General features: G+C 39.6%; 1 protein-coding gene and 1 long non-coding RNA gene across 15 annotated transcripts in view; one reads left to right on the plus strand and one right to left on the minus strand.

The window, feature by feature from the left end:
* Nucleotides 1-18,769, plus strand: part of RBMS3 (RNA binding motif single stranded interacting protein 3) — a 703,116-nt gene that overhangs the window by 322,126 nt on the left and 362,221 nt on the right. The window lies entirely within an intron of this gene.
* Nucleotides 7,092-18,480, minus strand: LOC146768206 (uncharacterized). 2 transcript variants are annotated; one of them, XR_014953258.1, is made up of 3 exons: nucleotides 17,299-18,480; nucleotides 11,428-12,572; nucleotides 7,092-10,802 (listed from the first exon to the last, which is right to left on the minus strand). It is a non-coding gene; the product is annotated as an uncharacterized LOC146768206 (long non-coding RNA). The 2 variants fall into 2 exon arrangements; XR_014953257.1 differs by having other exon boundaries at nucleotides 7,092-12,572.

Raw genomic sequence — 18,769 nt, forward strand, 5'->3', positions numbered from 1 at the left:
TTGTGTGCCCTAATGTACTGAGGAGCCATTTCCCAAAATTGTGTTGAAGACAATAAAAAGAACTGTGTCATTTGACACCTAATTAGGAAGCAGAAAAATCTCCTCCACCCCCTTGATGCTCTACTAAGTCCTCAGCTGTACAATAGAAACACTTATGAATGGTACAGAGTCGCGATACCATTGCAGTGCTCATGGTAGTGTCAGCTGCTTCATGCTAATAAGATAAATACAGATAGAATGTCTTCAGACTGTCTTACAAAATGTGAATTTGTTTTCTCTAAGGTCTTTGTTAGTCTTTTCAGCCAGGTGTGATTTGTAAGGTCTTTACTAATACCCTATGTCATCAAAACCTTTTAAGAACTCTGTGCTTCATTTTTAAACATGTGCTGTCTAAACTTCTTTTTCTACATAGAAGGAATAAAAAAAAAAGAAATTACAAAAAAAAAACCCCAAACATGAAATGTGAGATTAGCATCTTTGCGTTTTTAATTTTTAGGGCCTCAAGAGTGAAGCATGCTTCATAGTCCAGATGCCCAACACAGTTTTTTTTTTTTTGGTGGAAAATCTTCCTCTTTTTATTCTCTTGGATTTCCATCCCCACCCCTTACATGAGAGTCAACTGCAATGTCTTTCTGTAGGTAGTGAGTGCAGCAGTGCATTTGGACAGGTATCTCTTCCCTGTTTTTGTGATTAACCCTTGCTTAATGTAATGTAGTTTTGATTGATCCTAAGAGTGCATGTTGGGTACACAACAGTGAATAGTTCCCATCAAAGCTCCAGAGGGGGTACTTGTAGGGCAGCTGCTGCTTCCTGTGATGTGGGACTACCTTTCTTTTCTGTGGATCAGTCTATCCACCAGTGATGACAATGGGAATCAAACAGCACCTAAAATCTGTGTGAAATGCAACTTAACTCTTGTTTCACAAGGTAGAAATGAAAGAAAAAGCGATTTTCAGGGACAGTCTGAGTAGAGGACATGTACAAGTATGCTCATCACATCCCCTAGAAGGCTGGTAGTTAATCATGCATGCAACATCTGGCCTGCTAGAACACAATCTGTGTGTTGGATGTGGGCTGTAATTTCACTTCGTAAACTCTAATGCAACATGACTTACATCTCTGTGTGGGTGCTGCTAAGGTCTAGCTTTGTGTGTGGCTTTCAGGGGTGTTTAGAAATCATGTTTGGCTTGAAGCAAGCAAAAATTTTCATAGCCCTTTCCTAGACCGATGTATGCTAATACTGCAAAAACTGTCTTGTGCTGGAGCAAGTAATTAATCCAGGCACAATATAGGAATTCTCTTACAATGTATAATTTTAGGCACAGGGATACATTGTCTTCTGCTCAGTTTTCATACCTGTATAGATGTTCATTTTTGTCTCTGAGATCTTGTAAACTTTATAGGGATGGTTGAAGTAGTTGTGTGGAGAATGATTTGGCATTGAAGCTGTGCTTGGCGAGTACAATATCTGTGATGCTAGAGAGCAGCTGGATGAAGCTGATTGGTGTTTGACCTAAATTGTCAGCTGTAGTATGGCTGACCCTTAACAGAGAATCATTTAATTTTTTTGGAACAAGTGTTGTCTAAGAAATAGAAGCGGTAAATGATAAACCTTTGAATGTTCATCTGTTCCATGTGTGATTTTGAAATGTAGTTTTTGAGTCTCAAATCATCCAAAACAGGGTGTTTTGTGGAGTTGCGTTATTTGTATGTTTTATTATCCCTGTATTATGTATTGGTTTATTCCTTTGTACCCCCATATACAACTTGGTTTACCCCCAGTTTTCCCGCCTTGTCCCCCCTTCCCGCCTTTCCAGTATCTATCCATCACCCTGGAAGGGGCACTTTACCCCCCCCGGGTGCCTTGTCTGTCACTCGGTGCCCCTTCCCATCCATCCAGAAGCTTCTACTCAGGGCACCGGGTGATTGGGCAAGGACCTGGGGCTCCCCCCATATCTTTCCCCCATTGGACCCCACCATATCCCCCCATCCCGGAGCCACCCCCTATCCCTATCCCCATTGGTCGTTGGATACCCCTCCCTAAGAGTTTATAAACCAGTGTCAGAACCCTTTCGGGGTTCCTGTTGGCTGGCACCGTTCTAGGACATTTGGCCCCGTTGGGCTACAATAAACTCGGACTTAGCCCCCAGCAGGATCCGCTCTTCATTTACCACCACCGCGAGGCTTGCTAGCGCTGCCCGGAACCCACAAAGGCACTCTCCAAACCCCAGCTGGGAGCGGCGGAGGGTGCCTCAATCGCCCACCCTCGCCCCACAAGAGCTAGCCGGGGCTGAGAGAAAAGGGATTTGGGGCGGGAGCACGGCAGTGTTTCCAATCCTGTGTGTTTCAAATGGCAAAGCTGATTTCACGGGGAGAGCTTCTTAAGGTCCTACAGAGTAACTGCGTGGTAGAAGATTGTTCCTGTGTCTGTGACCTTAGTGCCATGATGGTCATGTAAATTGATCTGTAGAGGAGGATTCCTCTTTCTCTGTGGGCAGATTTTAAAAAATCAATGCAAGTTAGAACTTAAATGCTCTCTGGTTCAGCACTTCAAATGTGACGTGGAGTGTTGGGACAGAGACGAACAGAGGCAGAAATTGGTAACAGCAGAAATGGCTGTTGCTCTTACAAAATGTCATATGGTCCTTAGTGAAACTACTGCATCTAAGTTGTATTGAAAGTATGGGGGCAATAAAAAATCAGCTCTGCTTACCCTTCAGAAAAACCATCAGCTTTTCACAGCACTAGGATTTGCAAAAGCAAGAGTTTTTTCAGGCACAGTTTGATCTGGTATGATTTTGGGGCACAGGGCAAAGCCGACACCTTTCGGTTGTTGTCTTGCCCAGAATTATACCAGTTGCTGTTTGTTTTTACTGTGGAGAAGCTGTATTCCATTACAAGTTACAGTAGTGTTGGTGCTATGATGAGACTGGCTCCATAATGGTTACTGGAAGGATGATGTGTCAAGGGCTGCTCCAGCCCAGCCACACAAAGCTCTGAAACAGGTACCAAGCATTTCTTGCTGCTCCCAAGGCCACTTTGAGTGAGGCTTGTGCTCACATGTGTTGTCAGGAGTATTCAGCACTATTAGCAAGAAAATAAAAGAATGGCTTTCTAGTTAGATCAAATTACCTTGTTCAGAGTAAATGAAGATTAAAAAAAAAAAAAGAAAAGACATCTGTTTCCTCCTTGTTGTAACAGGTCTGGCTGTCAAAGCCTGTACTGTTACAGTGCTGCCCTGCAAGGCAGTTGCAAAGTCACCTGAGCTGTTTGGCTGCTTTGCTAACAAAGTAAGTGTGGCCAGAGTGTTGCAACACTTGCTCAGGTAAGTGTGGCCAGATTAAGTTCAGCAGCCCCAGCTATTACACTAAAAAACCCCACTCCTTTAATTCTGTTTTGCAGCTGTAGTGCTGGAGGGGTGCAGGAAAGGGTGAGGAAATATAACTCAAGACAGCAGCATATATATATATATATATAACAGTTGCACTTTTGTTACTTCTGGGGGTATTAGGAGGGTGACTGGCAGGGTTGGATTTTCTTCCCAGGTAAGGCCCCGAGTGTTTTGGCCATGAGAACTGTGTTGGCATTTTTGTGCTGGGTGGTGAGGGATGGTGTCTGTGTGCCTATGGAGAGGGAGTGGGTCAGTAAGTGGAAGCACATGGTGTGGCTGGCATTGCTGCTCCCTGTGTTTGCAGTAGGATAGAGTTTCTAAAGGATTAGATAACACGCCTGAGCTCCATGGCGTGCAGTTTTTAAACTGTGTTTACAGTTCAGGAGGTACTGTGAGTAGAGATGATGATGTCCTTTAAGTGCTGTTTTTGTTGCAGCTTCTGTGATAAAAGGAGGCTCTGATGAAGACATTTTTTGCTGGCAGATATGTATTCTCAGAGTTGTTGCTGTGCAAACTTTTGGGGGATGGGAGGAACCTGCAGAGATACCTCAGCACTTCCCTTTAATAAAGGCACATCATTAAGCCATTTCCTGCACATCTGAGAGGCTGTTGGAAGAACAAGATGGTATTGAAATGAAATTAAAGAACTGCTTGATTTTTTTTTTAGAGTCTTATTTAATTTAATCTTTTTGTAGTGTTATGGTTTCTGGGGAAAAATAATGTAATGAAGACAGCAGAATTACATTGATTCTGTGGTCTGAGTAACTAGAGGGAGAAATTCTAGTATCTTCTTTCCTATCCCCTTCTGAAAATATAAAATATGGGAGGGAGTACAAATTGTAAAATTGTTTTACTGTGTCAGCTATTTAGATTGACTGAAGCAATCCCTACAATAAGAGGCCTTTTGCTGATGTATGTTCCCTACAATGTGTATGTATATATATTGTATACATTATGTATACAATATACACATGAATATGCACAAATATACATGATCTATATAGTGTATACATTATATTCATATATGAAGTGCCATAAAATAACATAATGGAAATAAAACACAGTAGAGGGAAACCTCCTTGAGGTCCCAGGCTAGTGATGGGTGTTGGGTACTGGGCAGCAGCACATGGGCCAGGCAGGTGCTGGGTGGCTGTCAGGACCTGTCAGATGGGCAGGGCTCTTCCTGTACATCTGGTCACTGCCACCAACGCTGCAGTGGGGATGGCTGGGTAGAGATGTTTCTGATAACCAGCACACTCCCTGGAGAAGAGCAGTATCCTCTTGTTTCAGGGCAAGAATGACACCTCTGTGTCTCCACTGTGTGGCAGGGATCATGAAAAGCTCTTCAAGCCATTATGAGGCAAGCAGCTAACATGGTTTTGATGGTAAAAATGAAACAAATAATTTAGGTTTTTGGTGATGTTTGGAATTGGAAGATCTTATTCACCAACACAGAATTTCTGTTGGTATGTGAAGAGCCCAAAATTCATGGTGGAAAGATGCATAAAAATTATAATTTGGAACATGCAGACATAGCAATGCAGCTCAGAGTATTCATCGGAGTCCTTGCATGACCTTTATTCAGCAAGGAGGTGGTCTTGCAGTACTTTACTGCAATAGCTCTTTGCAGCATATTGCTCAATATCATAATGGCTGCAGAAGAGCCAAAACATCATACTCTTTCTGTCATCTTTAATATTTTTTGAGAGTTGTGAGCCAGCTGCATCTAGCTGACTTTTTTTTTTTTTTTGTAAAGAAGCTGACAATCCAACTGACTTCCACAACGAGTTGTCCTCAGTTTGTTTGTATATAAAAACTACAGAAAAAAGGCAAGTCTCGTCTTTGTAAGTCAATATTGAAACATGGATGAAAGATTATTTAGCATCCTAAGGATATGAGAGGGATTTTTTTATTGCTGGTCTTTGAATTGAAAGGTTGAAAATATCTTTTTATATGTGAATATGGACATGGTATGTGCTGGATTTTTATCTGTCACACTGCATTTTGATACTTTCCTCAGAGAGAATCAACCTTTAAACATGTTTCAGCTAAGAAAAGATATTATTTTTTTCACATAAAAGCCTTACACTTTGAATAAATATTAATACTTCATGTTCAAAACACTGTGTTGAGTCTATGCTGTGCTCTTTTTACAATTTATATATGTTTAACCTTCAAAATGTGGTTATTTTTAAGGCTAATCATTAAAATGCATGGCTAAGGCATATTTCTGGAAGTATAAAGTCAGAAGTAATGACTTTGGGCTCAATCCTCCAGTCCTTTGTCTCCCAAATACTTATTTGGATTACAAATCAGAGCGAACAGCTTTTTAAGTTATTGATCCTAAAGCGACTCTATGCTTTTGCTGGTGTTGAGCTGAAAGGATGGGTCAGATTTAGCTTGACACCAATGACAGCTTTCCATCAGAGGACTGGTTTTGTTTCAGGTGCCAGATGTAACAGACTAAAAGTTGCTGCAATTTATACTTCACTGGTGTCAGCCTGCTTCTGAAGCTCAGGGTTTGCTGTGAGGCACCTATACTGTCTGGCTGTGGGGAATGTAACCAAGGGGCCATATCTTTGCAATAAATGCTTCTTGGGAAACATGAGGTTGGAACAATTTTCAAAAATAATAAGGAACTAGTTGAATATATTCAGTGGGGAGAGGGTTTGTCTTAACTTCCTTACATTACAAATGTCTCAGCGAAGTCTGCATAAGAAAAATGACCCAACCCACAATCATATTAAATTGTGTCTGCACCTGTAGAGGGGAAGACTATTGTTATAGCACCCCATCCCATGAGAAATGTAAAAAATTCAGCAAAACCAAATCCATGTTCTTTACTGGTGGGTACTGAACCCTCTGAATTAATCACTACAATTTCAAGTGGTATGTATTTTAATTGAAAATTAATTCCTTGGTAAACACCAGCTTGCTGATAGATATCTTCTAATGGAAGTTTTCAGCCTTCAGTGTGTTTTTTCCCATAGTGTAATGATTTAGTGCATCAGGACCACCATTCAGTAAAAGGCTGAAGTAAATTTTGAGAAGTTTCTCATATCTGTAATCTTTCTTGGGCAAAAAAAGGAGCTGTATTTTTGTTGCTCTCCAATTTAAATAATGTCAGCCACATTAGACAAGTGGCACCTGTATAACCCTGTGCTGAAAAGAAAACATCAAAGATATGGAAATCTTGCTTATAGTTGTTCAATGGTTTGTAATTATTGCTGATTTTTTAAAATAGATTTATTGACGGCCTGTCTTATAACTTCACCATTAAAAGTTATGGCAAACTCTTTTTTTCTTTTACATTGCCTTCAGTCACAGAAGTGATATTGCTTATGATGATTTACACAGTGAGAAAAGAATTGCTGCTTTTCTGTTTTCTGGAATGGAAGAAATTGATGTTTTCTTAACTTGGAGTGTAGCATTATTTTTACAGACTCCACAAATGCAAAATAATCATCTAATGAGGCAGTTTCCATTTTTCCCTAATCCTTTTTCCTGTTGGCCAAAAGAAGAGTATGGAATATGTATAATTGTGGTTAACGTGTTTTAAAAGCAGTTCCAGTATCTGAAATGTAAAAAAAAAAAAATGGTTGAAAAGCATAAAACCTGCCTATATGTCCAAGATTTACACATACAAAGGATGACTTGGGAGGGGAATCTCAAGAAACAAAAGTTAAGTAAAAGCAGAAAAGGGAAGACTGATCCAAAGACGCCTGTTTACAAGTTTTAGTAAAACACCTAGTATATGTTTCCCAAGTTTTGTGCATTTTATCTTCTATGTGCTATAGATAGAATAAATATAATGGAACATATTTTTGTGATGACACTTAATGTTATTATTTTGTATCCCCTACTATATGATCCCTTTTTAAAAAAGTTTTGTAGTAATTTTCTTTCTACTGGAATTAGACAAAAAAAAAGGAAGACAAAAAAAGTGAAGATATACTCAATGTTTTAGATATGTTATGAGAAAGGAGGGATCTTGTTCTTTCTGTCAGTTGGTTGTTGCTGTTAATGAATGCTGATAAAACAAATGTGATGGGACTAAAAATGGATTTTAAGTCTTTTTAAAAGTAGTGAGTTTAAAACTCCAGCACCTGAGCTCCCTTCCATTCTTGCTAAAAGTATGTTCTCTTCCTTTTTTCCCTTTTCTTTTCTTTGCTTAGGGCTAAGTTACAGTAATTAATTTTTAAAAAAGAGAAATAGAGATTTAAATAGAATTAAAGAAAGATGCCTTTGTACTAGGTACTGTACAGTATAGTGTTTTAAAAATCAGAAAATATATTAGCAGAAAATGCCTAGACTGTAATTTAGATAACAACCTAGACAATGAGCTAGCTTGTTAATTGTAAAGGCTGGTGGATACCTGCCAGTTAGAGAACTTGTCTTTTTGTATGCCACTGCTCCTCGCAGCTCTCCTAGATGATGAATGACAGAACTTGAACTTTTCTGGTTTAGGCTTTACTTCTTTTAACATTATTATTTCTCCCCCCGCCCTTTATTTCTAAAAAATCAAAAACAAAAAAACAACCCCAAACCCTCCCAAAAAACCCTCCAAAACCAAACCCAAACTAAATCCAAAAAAGTCCTTGTATCAGAAGAGCCATTTGTTGAAGTTTTACAAGAGTATGTAATAATCAGCACTGTGAGGAAGCAGGCAGATTGGGTGGTCTGAAACGCAGGGTAAACAGAGATCTGTGGCCTCAACATTGGTGCTGTAGACATCACTGTAAGTGCTCTTTAGACCAAGTATGCAGTTTGCAAACAGTGAATCTCGCCAAATTACTCATCTGAAAACTGTTTCTGAAATAGCAGCCATGAGGTATGCAAAATTACATGCTAACTGCCTTCAGACACTACTTTTTTTTTTTTTTTTTTTTTCCCTTTCCTTTCCAGCTGCCTTGGAGTAACTGCAGTGATGGAGAGGCAATCTGGGAGTGTCTCTTCAGTCAGACTGTTCAGTAGCTCTTGGGGGCAGTTTTCTGGGATGAGATGAGCCAGGCAGCACTCCAGCCCTCCCTGCTGCATTTTTTAGAGGGCACTGGATGATGGGGAAGATGACATAGCAGGCTGGTCCCCAACCCACTGATCCTCAGTAAAGTCTTAGTGCTCTTCAATGGCAGCTTTTGAAGAGCAGAGATACTGTACCTTTTGCAGAAGTGACAAAAACAGTAATTTCTGAGGTCCCAGCAAAGAATTGAGCTCAATTTGTCCCTAAACACCCAAGTAACTCTACTACTCCTCTGCAAAACACTAAGCATATGGTTGAAGTATTCTGTTACACAAGGAGTGGTAAGAAAACAGCTCTGGTGGAGCTGTGAGCTGCCCGCTTTATCTCTGAAGGGTTTTGGTATGATTGCTTCCTGCTTACAATTTAGGCTAGGATTTCCTAAGGAATTTTAGGGAATTGAGCACAAGAATGTCACAGCATTTCAATGAGGTTTCAGTGTCTGATGCTGCAAGGGCTAAGCTTATGCAGAATAATACTAGTCCAATTTATGGTGTAATTTCAAACTGATGTAATTAAACTGATGCTAAAGCATGTATGCATAAGCCTAAGTCCACATTCTGTTGGCTTTATAACAGTTTGGTTTAAATTAATTAGGACAAAGATTTAAACTAAAGTAAAGTAAGTCACTCTTAAACTTAACTGTGAGTATATTTGATAAAATAGCTATGCAGGTAGGAATACTGTAGGTGTATAGATATGGATGTGCATTTCCTTGTCAAACTAACCTAAATTGCCTCTTTTTTCTTTGCCAGAACAATAGCTCAACAAAAATCTTCTCTTTGGGTGTTTGCATAAGCTCTTACATTATTTTGTAGTTTCCTTTAAAGATTGAGAGAAGTAAATTTTCTCTTTCATCTACTCTTCATCTTAAGATGTCCAACCACTGTGCCTCTACAGACTGGAAGATAATAGGACAGTGACTCTTTAGAGAAAACTCACCCATCAGAAGCACTGGAGCTTTGTGTGGTTATATTTTACTCTCTTGACTCTTTCTATTAACTCATCCTAAAATTTTGTAACACTTTAAAATTTATGCTGGTGGTTTTGGAAGGTAAGTGGAAAAGTCAGGATGAATATGGCCCCACTGCAGCACTGATTTTGGTGGAGGGTGGGGGAAGGTTTGTGAGAGAGCTAGTGCCAGGCTGCCTACTTGTGGATTGAATTTATTTGAGAAGGGATTTCTACAGCAGCTGGTGGTTTCCTCTTTTGACCTGTGCCACTTCCAAAGAGGGCTCAAGATGGTTTAGTAGTGATGAATTGGCAGAGTTGTCACTAAGCTGTAAATTTTGAATCTGCCTTGCTGGGTTGAGGTATGAACCCAAGATCTAGAGGAGGTTGGCATTTCAGACTGCTGCTGTGTATATAAAACTGTTAAACCTTATTTAGTGAAGGAAGTACTGTTAATAATAATGATAATTTTTTTTTCACTTTTACATTCTCTGCTATTCAAAAATTATTTGAAGGATATTCGTCGTATCAATTAAATGCAGTTAAGAAGGAACAAAACCCCTCAAAACCAAACTACCAAACCCCCTCCCTTCCAACGTGAAACAAAGAAAATGCTGTCAAGTTGAGCCCCAAATAATTTTTTTTTCTTTTATGACTTTAATTTTTCCTAGTTCCAGGACAAGTATAGAAGAAACAAAAAATCTCCCTTGTTTAAATGTCCCTTATGATACTGAGATTTTTGCGTGTTATTCTGATGTTTTCATTACGAAGATAGGTTTCTACATAGGCTCTAGATTTTTAGACATTGGGTATTGTGGGGCTGCATATTGTTGCTCCATATTTGGGTTTTTAATATTCTATTCTTTTTTAAATTGTGTAAGGAACTGTCTACCTGGCATAATGAACCTTAATTCAGCTCATTATGAATGAGCTGCTGGGTCTATGCTTGCTACTGCAGAGCAACCAACTCAGGTGCAAAATGCAGTTTATCTCTACTATTAGGCTTAGCCTTACTTTGACTAAGCCTTAGCCTTACTTCTTCTGGTTCTGTTATACTGACCTTTTTGCTGCTGGTCATCCAGTCTGTCTATAAAAAGTGAAATGACAAAGGGATGAAATGCTGTATTGTATTGGTTAGCATGTTAAAAAAATTGACCTTACTTGTTTTAAATGACCACAACATTTTCACCTTATTTGTAGAAATCAAATTATTTACAGCTTCAGTAGATACCATATTTCATAAGACTTTCATAACATTGAAAGCCTTAAAATCAAGTGATGTGACAGTATTTACAACTCCCTATCATTAGCTACTGGGTAGATACATGCATGCTCCTATGTAATTGAACTGAATGAGGAGCTTAAATTGAAATGCTTATTTGTCACACCAAGAATGAATCCTCTCTTCACAATAAAAGTCCAGCAGTGAGAAAGGGTTGGTCTCTGCAAGAGAGAAGATCTAAGAGAGTATGAACAGAATTTCACCACAGAAGGCTTTGCTCACATGAAATCCCGTTATTTCAAGTACAATCTACTCCATCTAAAATTAGCATATATAATTGAATAGTGCCAAAGGCTCAAATCATTTACACTTAAGCTCATAGCATTTTTTGTAATTCTAAACAAACACATTACCCAAGCAGAAACACCCTTTGGGTTTTATTCCTCTCCATCCACCCTAATTAAATGGACTTGAGAACTGAACTTGAGATATTATGATGACTGAAGATGCTCATCTGGAAATACTGCAGCTTTTTAAAACATAAAGTGGTGACCTATGTCATAACCTAGATTTGCAGATAGCTGTTAGATAGCTCTTTTGTGCACTACTGTTGGTTTTGGTTTTGAATAACCATGGAAGTGGTAGAACAGTATTGCTGACAGTAATAATGTTCATTTATAGACCTTTCCTATCCTATGACCTCAGAAGTGCCTAAAATAGTTAGGGCTCCCATTTCACTTAGAAGCAATGGGAGTCCCTAGTGACAGCTTAGTCAAAATCATGCAGTCAGCTAATGACAAAATAAAAAATAGCACTGAGGTAGCTACACTCAAAACCAGGACCTACCTTCTTGGTCTCTCCTGTGTTCTCAGGATAGATAATGAGCAGGAGGATCATAAACAGATGTCAAATCTGCACACAGCTCTTCTTTGCTGAAGATCTCTAGTTTTTCATAGCATCACATACGGGTGTACTCACTCAGTGTTGATGTATTATGGCCCAGCTGGGTTAAATCCTAAGCCTTTTTGGTGTGGGTTTTGTTTCTGTCAAAAATACTGTTTGACACTTTCTGTGCTATATGCAGAGTTTAGTTGCCAGAGCTGAATCTTTCCTCAGGGAAGCCTCTGTTTGCTTGCTTAATTTTTAATCTGATCTCTACTAAATGGTAAAGAATTAGTTTAAGCACTGGCACACCCTCCATTGTACATTATAGCAAGTTGTAAGGAGCAAGTCTGAAGGAGAAGGCAAGGCAACAAAATTCAGTGATTCCATGCAGGGGCTCTTTTTGCACAAGTTGCAGCTCAGCCCCACTTTTCAATCACAGCTTATTGTTTGGGAGCCGAGTTATTCTAATGTGGCTGAGAGCAGAATCCAGCCAGGAGGTTGTGGTGATTGCCGAGCAAATATGAAGTACGCGCGCTTTTCCCTGGAGTGTGCGAGGGCTGCAGCAACTCAGCAGGTAATTCAGCCACCCTCAGAGCTTGACCTTATATTTCACATCAAACTATAAATTTTTGTTGTGAGTCCAATTTGAATTTTTTCACTTTTCCTCATAATTTGTTAAGAAGCAGCCGTGTGTGAGGTGCTAGGAGATATGAAAGAAGATCTGGACTTGGACCTGAGAAAACTTAGCCTTAGGTTTAGCTCTTGTACAGAGCTGCAGCAGCTGGGCTCTTGTACCTGCACGGGGCTCTAGAGGTGATATTTTGGACTCTGTTTCAGGTGCAGGAATCAGCTTCACATTCTTCTCTTTGAGGGTTTGGGATCAAAATAGATCACCAATGTAGACAGGCTTTGGGAGACTCCAACAATGTTTTGCTTTAAAAAAATAAAAGAAACTAGCTAGTAATTATCTGCACAGTGCTTTTGTTCTTCCATTTTGCAAGAAAAGTGTCTTGTTTCTTCAGCCCATTCCCCAAAGCAGGAACTTGCTAGCTCACAACTGGCTTTCAGTGAGGCTTCTTTTTCTCTTATTTTCTTTTTTCTTCCCCCTGGGGGTTAAAAATAGCAAGCAGTAAGAAGTGAGATTGTATACAAGGCTATTACACTTTTGTCTTGGCCTGCTTAATGTCCTTGACACGTACCCATTTCACCCAGGGACAGCCACTATGCAAATTGGCTAAAAGCTCCATTAGGTTGTTCAAGGCTGGGGAAACCCATCTGTCAGTGTCTGTGACACAGCCGGGCTGGAGTCTCACGTGGGAATCTGTCCTTGAGATACCCAGGCAGCTGAGTTTCTTTTAGCCTCTAGTGTTCCCAGAATCAAAGGAGATTGTTGTACGCTCTCCTTTCTGCTGTCTGTGTTTTTATCGTTCCTTTTCTACCTTGATCCCCTTTTCAGAAAAGCACAGGCATAGACTGAGAATTAACAGGGAAAGATATGTTTTACTTCTTTTTCTTTGGTTTCTTTGTCATAAGTGAACTATTATGCATATTACTTGTGGAAAAATAGAACAGTAGCTATTTGTTGTCCCAAAAGAAGAACAGCTTTATAACCCTTTTCCATATTTTCCTGTGTGATCTGCTGATGACACACATGAGGTGGATATTTAAAAAAGTGTTGCTGGGGCTCTGCTGCAGTTGATATGTTCTCTGTGAGTGGACCAGAAGTGCATGATAAGCTAAGAAAATACCAAAGAATACACTCGTGAAAGGCTTTCATTGAGAGGATTCGAATGTGGGGCCTGGGACGGGGAGTTGCCTCTGCAGAGAGAGAAAAGCCCAGCTCCTGCACATAGGTTTGGGAGCAGGCTTGAGTATTTTTTGCTTGGCATCCCCAGGGAAAAGCTCCTGCAACTGTTTTGTAAATCTGTTGAGGGAAACCACTTGCTTTTTCTCCTGGGTGGAGGTAGAGTGGCAGAGTGGCAATTTTGCTGTTTTTTGTCTTTTTTTCTGCTGAGGACTCCATTAGAATGCCTAACCAGTGAAGCACACCACAATGGATGGTACAGAAGTAGTTGTTAAACTGTGAGTGATAGAGTTAACAATGTTAGAGTGTTTTGTAATATGAGACAGTGGCAGCAAAATAGTTCAGATTTTCAACCCCTTAGAGCAACAAGACTCAGCATCTGACATCAAAAGTAGTGCCCTTCGAAGTGTGTAAGGTCTATATTGACAGGCCTCTCAAGCTCTTGATTATTTCCAGCTGGTGTCAAGTAGAAGCCCTGAACAGAATATCTGGCAAAATAGCTCGAGTAACTTCAATGCCCAGTGGTGTTCAGATGTATGAGATAATTATAGCTTTCTCTATAACAGATGTTCTGTTCTTCAGTTTGGCACTTCCTTTCTTCGGCATGCAAAGAATTTTTTCTACCTAAGCTGATGGCTGTTTTGATGATACAGATACAGTTTTTTCCACCTAAAAGTAAGCAGTGTGTTTTTCTTGGAAACACTTACATAGCTACAAGAGTGGGATTTCCCTTTATCATCCTGTTGAGGAAGAAGAAAAGCATTTTTGATAGTACTGTGTGGAGACTGATGACATGAAGAGTTAATGTGTTAGTATAGCTAGAATCAGTATAAACTTCATCTTTCCAGAAATAGAAGTCAGTGATTCAGCAGTTCTCCTTCATATTGCCAAGTGCAACTTATTCAAATCATGTCATATTCTGCTTTCTGTGTTCCAAACCCAGTCACATAGTAAGGAGGCTTTTAGATTAGCATATTAGCTTAAATTTTAGACATGCCGTTTGGGTTCTCTTTCTTAGACTCCCAGTGGTTCTTTTTTTTTCTGTTTTTTGTCTCTGGAGGTAACATAGACCTCGCATGTAACTGCCACTAAAAAGAAAAAAAAATTAAATATCGTGGTAAGAGGGATGGTATATGCATTTTTCTAGAAGTTAGTTGTGCCTGGTTTTACACAACCTTTGTTCTCACAGTTGAGCATATTTTCTTACTGCCCCAATTCTTTCAGTGCCTGTCTGAATAGCTCAGATTTGCCAAGGGGAGCACAGGGCCTGCAATCTTGCTCAAAGCCATTTCTGCGTTTATGTTTTTCTGGCTGTCTGGTCAGACTGACACATCCTAAAGGGAGCCAAAATGCAATTAAACGTTGGTGAGTTGTGAAAATGCTTAAATGTTTGGCCTTCCTTGTGCAAGGGATTCCTGTGCATAGGCAAAGTAGAAGATAAAACAGAATTTTTACACACATTTTAAGAAATTGGATGGCCAAAGCTGTTGGGAACAAATCTGCTTTGTCCTCACAAAAATTTTTGATTTAATACTGAAGTCCTGTTTGAGAAATGAATACTGCTTAGGGCAAACTCTTGCTGCAACTGTCCTTATGTGCAAGAGAGATGAGGGTGTGCCATAAGGAGTATCTTTGGCAGAGGAGGAGTGAAGTGCAGAGCCTTTCTCACAGCAGGTCCAGGACACAAGGGCCATTCCAAAGCATAAACTGAAACACTTTCTAAATTAATGTAGAAAATTATGGGACTACATGAAAACAACAACAAACAAACAAACAAAAAAACAACCTGAGACGTGTTTAGTTTTCGTGGCCTATTTACAACTGTCTGAGAGGCAGATTTTAATTTTAGTTGATACTCACAAGCCCATCAGTGGAGCAGCACAGGGAGACACTGCTCTAAAATAGCTCTACCAGATGCCACAATAATACAAGTTTTCCCTGCATCTCGTTTGTTTCTTGCTGTGTGTAGTTTCTTACTAAATCTGTTCTCTTGATAAATGCAAAGATGTTCTTGCCATTGGATAGAATGGCTAAGTGCAATTGTCACAAACACTAACTGGCTTAACCTTCTTGTTGCATAGCTACTGCTGCTGTTAAATATTTTCTGGGCTAACAGAGATCTTTGAAATTAGTTTTAGTGGGTTTTCTTTTCATATACACAGACCATGGCTGCTAAACAATAGCAGCTTGAAGAAAAGCTATTCTAATGATAACAACAATAGTGTCAGTTTTTTGGATAAACTGTCAGAGGGAGGCTGGCCATCAGTGGATCACTGCAAAGGAGCTTAGAAAATTGAGAAAATTAACCTACAAATATAACCAATACTCCAGATCTTCAGATAGGGTAATTGTCCTACTACCTCACTTAGTGCGCAATTGTTAATATTGGTACTAGATGTCAAGAGACCTTCTATCCTGCCAATTTTACCTTCCCTATAAAAGGGCTCTCCTTTCATTGCCTTGATTGCTTTAACTTCAAAATATGGCAAGTTGATGCAGATTTATGAGGCATCTTGGTAATCACTTCCCAGCCTTGTTACAGAATTAGTATTATTTATTTTAACATACATTAATTGATACAAAGTGTCAGCAGCACTATCTACAATAATTTCTGAGAGCTTCTGCTCCATCACAGAGTGATGAATGTGAAGAAGGGGTCGAGTGCTGCTGCAAGGCAATGGCCTTCTGCTGAGTGGTGCTGCCCTGAGATCCTGAGGGTTTGCATCCTCTTCTTGGTGGGACTTCCGTGCTCCTCTGCCCAGCATCTCCCCCCTGCTTAAGAAACCTGTCTGCCCTGGGGGACTGTGATGGTCCTTGAGTGTTAATGTCTCTCCATGGTGATGACAAGAGCATGACCAAGTCCTTGGACCATAACCCTGTGGGAGAAGTGTCTGTCTCAGCCTACTGCCTCTGTGGGATGGCAAAGGCAGCTGATATTCTGATGCCACCCCGTAGCTAATAAATGCAGCTAAGGCACTTTTAAGTCTGTGGTTGCAGAATACAAAAATTGTAGGCTTATACTGGACTAAGTGTTAAGAACTCTTTCTAGGTGGTGGTTTTTCTTTGTGGTAGGACTTTTTCTTTTGTTGTTCAAAAAAGCTGAGCTCATTTTAAAAATCTGTAAATATGAATGATAGTCTGGGAACACAGGCAGGAAAAATAAGCTAATTTGGGTTTTTGAGTAAGACCAGCTACTGCTTATGAAGATGAAAGTGATTTGTCCTGTCTTGATTTCATTAATGAATGTTGTATGTGTATTTTAAAAAGCTCTGATCAATAATGAAATATTTCAAAAACCAATTGAAATTCAAAGTCATGAAACATAACCAGAAACAGTGAGATAATTTTGTTAGTACTTTTGTTGATAATTCTTAAATGCAGTGAAAAAACCCTGGTGCCTGGTCTATTGACAAAAAATATATTGTAAAATATAATTCTTAAACTCGTCTATTGTCTGTGAGCATTTCTTCCTTTATATTCAACCTTTTCTTTCTTTATTGTTCTGTTTGTAATGAAGCTGGGCCTTATTTTTTCTTGCCAGTAGTTTGATAAATGGCTTGAGAGGAATCGATAGTGATGGCCTTGTTTGCTCCTTATCAATTGTGTCAGGGGAGGGGATTTTGTGTTTGTTTGTTTTTAATTCCCTTTTATTGGCATAAATGATTTTATTAAACATCAAAGTAAGTTCACAAACTTGGGATGTTGGGAAGAACTGCTAATCAAGAGGTCTGTTTTTTAAAAAAAATGTCTTTAAATTTGAACTCAAGTGTAAACTGACAGAAATATGATTGTGATCAAGTGGGTAGATGATAAATACTATTTTAGCAAGTAGGCTGCTAGCCTGTGGAACTGCCCTCTGCCAGGGCATCTTCAAGTAAAATGCTGCAGCTAATTTTATAAAAGCTCAAAATATTTTAGGACCAAAATAACCAATTTGCAATTAGGGATACGGAAATAGAAGCAGTCAGATCCCTGAGGATTAAAAAAGAAAAAAACAAACCAATTAAAAAATCTCAGTCTCTCCCTACCTCAATTCTGCTGACATGGCTGTGGCTCCAGCACATCCTGGGTGCTGCCTTGGGAATTTGTGGCCAAGACAGGAACTTGTTTCAGGGAGAAGCCACTTTTCCTCAGCCACAGGCACAGTGCACAAGAAGAGGAGTACATGAGGCAGTTGACTGAGCTGTGCTAGAACTGAGCCAGCAAGGTGATGATAAGCTTTAGAAGCAGGAGGTCAGAGTCTGTGCAAGTAGAATCACATTAACTCTACGCACTCTTGTCGTATGCTGTGTCCTGTTATGTAACACTGTGATACATGTCTGGGTTTTGTATGCATGCAAAGGACTATTTATGCTTCCCTTATGCAGGAGATATAAAGGTCCTAAATAAGTTAATAATTTGGCTGCACTTTCTTTTTGTATGCAGACTGTGATGCAGATTTAAGCAGATTTAATTCTGCCCTTTTTTACTTTTGAATCTGCAAATTGACTTCAATGCACCTAATTTTTTGTGAATCCTCTGGACAAGGTTTTTAAATAAAAGAGCTGTGGCTGCTTTGCATGGCTGTTAAGACCTGCAGGGAACTGTTTAGGAAAAGGGAGAAAAAAGACAAATATGACCTGGTCCTTTATCTTTCAAGTCTGTCATGCAGCCTTCAACTAGCTGCACCTCAGTAGAGCAGGAGGGAGGGATGTGACCTGCAGAGGAGTTTGGGATAGTCCAGGGTGAAATGTGCAACAGCTGCCAATGAGATGAATCGACTGAAAGGTTGGTGTTTATCCATGCAGAAGGGTGCAAGAATAAATAGGCATCTGATCACAGAGTGGTGCTTAATAAAACAATTTGTCTATAGCAAAGATATTAAGTAGTTTCAGGCCAGAAATGGTTCTGAAAGAGCACATTTAAATGTGGTTGTCTTTAGCACTATGCAGAAAGCAAATGACAGTGCAAGTAACAGATGACACATTAGGAGAAGCTGCTTGTATAAGTGTCCTTTACTAAACTATTATGGAGATGAAAGTATTTTGACTCCACCTTTAGGAACATATTGTATTTCCCTATTTATGTTTGTTTCCTATCATGTGATGAGGTGCAAGGGAAGGTGCTGCTTTCTAATTTTAGCCTTGCAGACTGTGGCTGCAGAAACCTGGCAGTTAATGCTCTGGGAGGGTGGCAGTGCTTTGAGGGAAACCAGGGCTACCCTGTGCCATCGTTCTCGATGGCACCCCTAGCAGGGAGCAACGGAGGGAGTATTTCAGTCTTGTTTTCTTGGCTAGTGGTAATATACTAACAGCTTCCTACAGAAGAATTACTGAAGACTGTAAAAAGCTTTAATGAGAAAAGAAGAGCTGTTACTTTGGTGAATAAATGTAAGATATGGGCACTGAGAAATGCAGGGAATGCATATAACTTCAGCCTTTGCTGTATTTTTTTTCAGAGCTATGGTACTGAATTGCAGGAATCACTCTGCAGAGGGACTCTCACCTATACTCACCCAAT

The sequence above is a fragment of the Lonchura striata genome, chromosome 2 (genome assembly GCF_050655825.1).
Source record: "Lonchura striata isolate lonStrDom1 chromosome 2, ASM5065582v1, whole genome shotgun sequence".
Classification (NCBI taxonomy): Eukaryota; Metazoa; Chordata; class Aves; order Passeriformes; family Estrildidae; genus Lonchura; species Lonchura striata.